Source organism: Rana temporaria, chromosome 6, assembly GCF_905171775.1.
Source record: "Rana temporaria chromosome 6, aRanTem1.1, whole genome shotgun sequence".
Classification (NCBI taxonomy): Eukaryota; Metazoa; Chordata; class Amphibia; order Anura; family Ranidae; genus Rana; species Rana temporaria.
Genome location: NC_053494.1, coordinates 178,865,347 through 178,872,619, shown reverse-complemented (window position 1 = coordinate 178,872,619; position 7,273 = coordinate 178,865,347). Strand labels below are relative to the sequence as shown.

At 43.6% G+C, this 7,273-nt stretch overlaps 1 protein-coding gene across 1 annotated transcript in view; it reads left to right on the top strand.

The window, feature by feature from the left end:
- Window positions 1-5,202: 5,202 nt before the first annotated feature.
- TANK (TRAF family member associated NFKB activator) overlaps window positions 5,203-7,273 on the top strand; it is a 123,833-nt gene continuing 121,762 nt past the window's right edge. Inside the window, exon 1 of the mRNA XM_040357874.1 lies at window positions 5,203-5,369. The gene's annotated coding sequence lies outside the window, so the exon portion shown is untranslated. The remainder of the gene's footprint in view (window positions 5,370-7,273) is intronic.

The following is a 7,273-nucleotide window of genomic DNA, read 5'->3' as shown; positions in this document are numbered from 1 at the left end:
ATTGCTTTATTTTCCTGGCCCAACACGACCAACATCAACTTGAGGTACACAGAAAAGGTTCATGAAAATAGAGTAACTTCGCAGTGTCAGGCTTTGGATAAGGAAAGCAGTCCTGCCTTCTGTAATTGTATCAGTACGTTGCCACTCCAGCCAGAGTGGGTGAAGTGCCCCCAGACAGACCTCTGCCACAGGCCTGGCAGCCAGAGCATCACACAAGGTTGCTGGAAGGAACAAGTCTCTGCCACAGACTTGGCTCTGATAAAATGTTGAGACCACTGCCACAGGCCCAGTGCAAGGTTAAGCTGAATGATAGAGCGAATCCTCCCAGTAAATCACATCAGGGTCACCAGTTGACAGTATAAGTGTACCTGTCAATGTCCGGTCACCAGATCCCCGATGGTTCGTTCAAGCCCTTTTGGATAACCTGCCTCCGGGTTCTCCTCAAGCCGATCCCCCACCGAATAGCATACAGCCTGGGATCTTCTCAATAAAGGTGGGGACCCAGTAAGTCACTGGGGCTCCTTGGTAGCATCAGTTGCTCCAGGCCAGGAGGGCCCAGAGTCAGGAACTCCTCGTAGCACGCGACCCCAGGCCAGGAAGGCCATAGTGGTGGGGCCTGTGATGTGCGCACACCCCAAAGGTGGGTGCCGCACCTGGAACCAGGAACCCGCGAAGAACCCAGAGCAAAGGCCTCCGCCACAGAAATACCCCTCCCCAGCATGCCCCGCGAGGGAAAACTCCTCCAATTGGCTGCTGGGAAGAAGCGGCTCCGCCTGGACCCCTCTGGCGCCACCCGCCGCCCAGAGATGGAACCGCATCCCTGGAATGCAGACTGACCCACAGAACAATCCAGACTTGGCGACAGCCAAATTTGACAAAATCAAAAATGAGAGCAACATAACTCTCTCATTCCCCCACTAAATTTAACAAAACATCCTTTCTGAAAGTAAAGGGGCGCTACACTCATCAACCATGGGCGCCCACACCTCCATCATGATCCCCCCTCCTAATATTTTTTGTTGGGTTCACAGTTATTGATAATTCTCTCACTCACCCTTTTTCTTTTATCAGCACCTGCATCTGTGCCCCATATGTGCCCTCCTCACAATTGGGCATTTTGTTGTGGCTGCTCGAGTTTCTCCTTGGCTGATGTCCCACGCCATCCTCTCCTTGGCTCTCCTTTCGGTTGGAGAGTCTTGTGGAATGTGGGGGTTCCATCCCCGCCTTAACCCCTGGGGGAGACAGTTCATCCAGGACTACCATCCCACTCCATTTTTGGAACGCCTGTGCTACCCTTTTGGGCTTTGCCATTGGTAATGTATCAAACCATGTGACTCTGTTTTTTGTTTTTAAGCATGACATAACCTTTGAGACCTCATTGACCTACCTATCTATCTATTTATCCCCCCTTTAGCCAATATGTACGCACCCCACTCCTGATGACTGGCTTTAAATGCCAAGAAACGCTTTGAGTCCATGCTCAGGGATGCCAAGTAAAGCCCAGCCCAACCATGTATTTTATCAATTGTATTTCGTATTTGTTTAATTGTATAATCATGTTCACTGTATCTGTATGTCCATTTATTGTGATTGCTTTCACTAATCATGTCCTTCATTATAAATATTAATTATACCAATGTGACTATTACTACATGTACTATGCCTTTGTCTGCATGATCTTTGTATTATATATTATGATAGCTATTATATTATGAATTTTATATCTACTCATTGACTTTCATTTTTGGATTGATTACACAGCAATTCCCTATGGCCACAGATTTCCCTGAAGGGACTGTGACAGTTAACCTTCCCTTGTTATCCTAAACAATTTTCTAAACCTATCCATGCCTCACTCAAAGTCCCACAGCCCACTTCTTCTTTTTTACATTCAATTAGGGATGGAGGCATGGTTACGGCTCTTGTGGGTTCCAACAGGTCACTTGCCTTTTATAATGTTAGAGCCGAGTAAGCGTTTTAGGGATGGGGAGGTAGGACAGTAGTAATTTTTTCAGCTTTCCATCTATTAAATCTTCTGCCCTTGTTGTTTTAACTTTGGATAGGAAAACATTTTTTTTTTCTGCCAGTAAATACCATATTTATCTGCCTATAGCGCGCACCGGCGTATATCGCGCACCCCTAATCTAGACGTGAAATTCCTGGAAAAAAATGTTTTATTACTTACAGTTTTGGTATCTTGCCCGGCGTCCATCGGCGGCCTTGTCCGGTCCGGCGCCCGTCTGCGGCCTTCGTGGTGTCCTCTCCGCTTCTCCCGCGCTGTCTCTGAGCCGATCCCAGCTTCCCGCGCTGTGTTTGAACGCCGCCGACGACATATACCGAGCGTAGTACACTCGGCCACGCTCGGCTCCTCTTGGCTCTTCTCGCATAACCGTGAGGGGAGCCTGGCCGAGTGTACTGCGCTCTGTATATGTTGGTGGCGGATTCAAACACAGTGCGGGAAGCGAGTATCGGCGTATATCGCGCACCTACGATTTTGCCCTGATTTTAAGGGCAAAAAAGTGCGCGGTATACGCCGATAAATATGGTACCTTATACAGCCCACTTCTTGTTTCTTGTCTGGTCATTAGTCTAGGCTTATGACATAATACACAGCTCTCTCTCTCTCTCTCTCTTACTCTCATGAGAGTTTGCCAGGAAGGGAGGGGGGGTGAGTCATAAGAGGGCCAATGAGAGCTGCAGAGCTGGAGGTGTGTCTCTGTGTTTGTGTAAATCCAGGAAGTGAACAGGCAGCTGCCCAAAGTTAAAATGGAATGCCAGACGCAGAGGAGGGAGATTTATGCAGCATATTTGGCAAGTACAGAATCACAGTATATATAAAATAATATGCAAAGTGGTTGGAGGGAAGCTTCAGAATGGAAAAGTTGTTTTTATTACAAATTATGTGAGCAGACTGCAGTTCCTCTTTAAGTTGCTTTGTGGCTTTGTGCTGTCCCCTCCCTCCCTCACCCAACACCCCCTCCCCATTGCATAACAGAATTTTTTTTTTCCAGACCAGCTCACCTATAACCAGCTGAAGAAAAGTAGCAACCACATTCCAGAACAAAGTACCTGCATGTATCGATTGCCTTTCGATGCCCGGGGACAACATAGAGATGGGTTTTGGCTTCCTAAGACTTAATGTACACGGGACATTTTACAACCTCTCCTGAACAATTTAAAGCGGTGGTTCACCGTAAAAACAACATTTTCTTAATCCACTGCCCCCCCACATTACAATTCGATTAAGGCTCTTATTATTTTTTCCATGCTGTACATACCTTAGTACAGCATATTCACCCGTGCATCCGGGTTGCGAGTCCCGCGGGAGTGGGCGTTCCTCACATGTGTTTGATTGACATTTTGCCCAAAAACGAGCCAACCGTGACGCGTAAGCCGCGTCACGGTTGGCGAAAGGAGCCGAACGGCGAGTCGGCGCTATACTGCGCATGCGCATCGCCGTTCGGCTCCTTTCGCCAATTGTGACGCGGCTTACACGACAAGGGGGGAGCTCGTTTTTGGGCAAAATGTCAATCAAACACATGTGAGGAACGCCCACTCCCGCGGGACTCGCAACCCGGATGCACGGGTGAATATGCTGTACTAAGGTATGTACAGCATGGAAAAAATAATAAGAGCCTTAATCGAATTGTAATGTGGGGGGGCAGTGGATTAAGAAAATGTAGTTTTTAGGGTGAACCACCGCTTTAACCTCACAGATAGTAGCCGACATTTAAAAAAGTCAGCTTTACCGTGTTTACATGCCGCATTTGCATTTAGAAGCTTTTTTTTTTTTTTTAAATAGTCAAAAATTAAAAACACCTGTAAATACGTGCGCCGTTTAGAAGATATTTACTGTATACTGTGCTGATGATGTAATCGGCGCATGCACTCTGAATGAGTGCTGTGACTGGTGTCTCCCTCGCGGATGTGCGAGAGTGACTTCACGCGGCTCCAGCCAGTCACACAGCCGGAGTTCGCGCCCTCGGAAGAAAGATGGGCAAACATAGATGCGGCCTGCAGTGGGACGGTGCGGGTAGGGTGCCCACATGTCCCAGATTGCCCGGGACTGTCCCGCAATTGACATGTCTGTCCTGGGTCCCGGGCACCTTCATTCCGGGACAATACAATGTCCCGGAATGAAATAGAGGACACAGCCACCCCCTACTAACTACATTTCCGGAACTGGTTGCTAGGGCCGGCTCTGCCTGGCATCTTGCAACCAGTGACAATCTATTCTCAGACAGTGAGACTGGGAGCGAGGCCTGCGCCTAGTGCAGCACTGCTGTCGCCACCCACCTCAGAACCTCCTTCTCCGGCACCCAGCAGCAAGGACTGGTGTGATCTTCACTCTCCAGATAGTGACGCCACACCTTTCCTTCTACGCACACGGCTCATGCAGAGGGAGTGACAGCAGCACTGCATCTCGTGGCAGGCTAGGGGAGGCAAGCGGCACTGCATCTGGTAGCAAGTGGCACATTCACCTGACAAATAACCCGCCGCCAAATTCAACCCCGATACTACATTTCCCCCCAGCCCCCCCTCATTTTTTTTTGGGGGGGGAGGTGAGAGAGGGGGTGTGTCCCTGAATGGCACTTTGGAAATGTGGTCACCCTAGGTGCGGGCCTCGTTTGAAGGTAAGTGTCACATAATGTGCTAGTATGCGATGCACACTAGTTCATTATGCCTTTACTTTGCCGGGAAGGGGGAAACTTTTTCTTCCCTGCAGGGTTTACTTCCTCTTTAATGTCTGTTTACCAGCAGCAGTGTACATGAAGCCTAACAAGACATGAAGGTTGTATAAAATGACAATGGAACATCCCAATCACTAATATGCTTAGCTGTATCCTTTTATAAAGACTCGCAGATTTTGCTGCACTTGTTGGAAAGTCACAGCCGGGTTAAAACATTTGCTAGGACAGCACACCTATAAATTTGCAATTTTACAGAAAGAGGAAGTGTTAGAAACAATTACTACAAGGATCGGAATTTGAATTTTAAGCTCAATAGTGACATTGATCCGATTTTGTTTTGTATTCGACCGTTTGCTGATCTATATTTATAAAGCATATACAATTTTTAGAACATTAACAAAAATTTGGTTTTCTAAGAAAGAAAAGTGCGTTATCTAAGAACAGTCTACTCTTATAGAGCAGTTTGGGTTAAGAGATACTGAAAGCAATTGGTTGACAACAAATAAGGAAGCTGAGCTAGGGGATTCCCCCTGGAAGTTCCCACACTAGAGCTGCAATTACCATCTGCACAGGCCAGTCTGATTGCTGAAACTTCATACTCAAGACCTGTCGAGCCAGCTACAATCTCTTATGTTTTACATTATTTTCCTGTGAAGCACAATAATCCGGGGCACTAAGGTAACTCACTTCACTTTTTTAAAAGCATGCTGTTTTAAAACTTTATTAGTAAAGCTGCTAGTGAGAATCATTGTCTGCTTGGGCAGTAGAGTGCTGTAGCAAGTTAATATTTTGCACTTTTTGGCCTGTTGAGTAAAGAATTTAATTCTTTTGAATGTGCTGTAGATATATACTGAGACCAAAACTGGAAATGATTTACTGGTTACAGTGTTTAAAATATACTGCTGAAATTTGATTTAAAAGTACAGTTTTAAAAGTTTTGCTAGTAAAATAATAATTGTAATAATATATTTATTAATATACTTTGTATGTCATCGGTTATTTTCAAAATTACTTTTTATATTTTTTAATTAAAGTAAATACTAAGATCTGTAGGAAACTGATTGTTGGCACTAAAAAATATATATATATATATATATATATATATATATATATATATATATATATATATATATATATATATTGTATTGTATTATATATATTTTTTTTTATATGTGTATTTGTTATTACTAGATACAAAATGCTACACCAACACAAAGGTATTTACATAGTTAGTCAGGTTGAAAAAAGACACAAGTCCACCTAGTTCAACCATTTAAAAATGTTTCCACTCATAACATTGACTGACTTCTAGTCACACAAGTAGTAATAAATCATTTTCCAAAATACAATGCTCCCTAAACTAAATTCAAATGTCATGATGCCTTTATTTTGTATGTGTTTAGTTATTTCCTACATTGTATGAATTGAGCTTTTTAAAAAGTTAAGTCTGAAACACAAGTTAAATCATTTTAGCCGTGTTGTAAAAAAAAAAAAAAAAAGCAGTGCGCAGTCTCAGAAAATGTATAGCCTATAGTGTTTTTTTTTTTTATAAGTCATGGCTGTGTATATTATCCTTTTTCATTTAAATGTTTAAGCGTAATAAAAAAAAAATTACTTTGCCAGTAATAAAATAAAAGTCATTTAAATCGGTAAATATATATATAGTTCAGTCATTGAGCTGCTAAGGCCATTTTTTTTTATTAAATTTTTTTAACGTAGAGGGTAGATTTTATGAGAGGGGGGGTGTAATCAGGAAAGTTTGGTATATTCAATTTTATCATTTTGTTTGTGGGGGGACAGCCATTTTTTTTTTATTTTGCTCAAGAACGGGTCCATGATTAATAAAGGAATTTCTGTAGTCTTCTGGAGCCATTTAAAGCTCCCTGATAACCACAGAAATTTCACTTTTCCAATCTTTCTAATTTCACCAAAATTCAAGACAAATATAAACCCTATACAAGCAGTCCCCGAGTTATAAACACCCGAGTTATAAACGGCCTCAAATGCCGGCCACTTGTGCATGACCAGAAGAGCCCCAGATAACATAACAAGCACCCGAGAACATCCCACATCCATGCACAGGTGGACATTACACTTACGAATGCAGTGTTCCAACCGGAAGTTACACTTACAAATGCAGTGTTGCGACTTGCGTACAAACCTACAGTCCTTATTATGTTTGTAACTCGGGGAATACCTGTATTTGGTTTATTCCTACCCCATAAACTTATTCAGTAGCTCATAGCATCCAAATTCCAGAAATTTTGGATTTGATGAAGACGAATTTCACCAGGTGTGACCAAGCGTGTGTGTGTGTGTGTGTGTGTGTGTGTGTGTGTGTGTGTGTGTGTGTTTTATGAGCGTTTTCTGCGTGTAGGAAAAATAGCCCATTCATTTCAATGGGGTTCCCTGTGAGAAACACACAAAATAAGTTCCTGACCCTTTTCCAAAAACTCACTAGACCACATGCGTTAGCAGATGCATGGAGGTGTCATTACAGTGAACAGCACCGCCGCACATCTTCTAAAAGAATAGTGTGTTTCTGTGTGTGTTGGAAAAGTGGCTAATGCTGTATATATGCA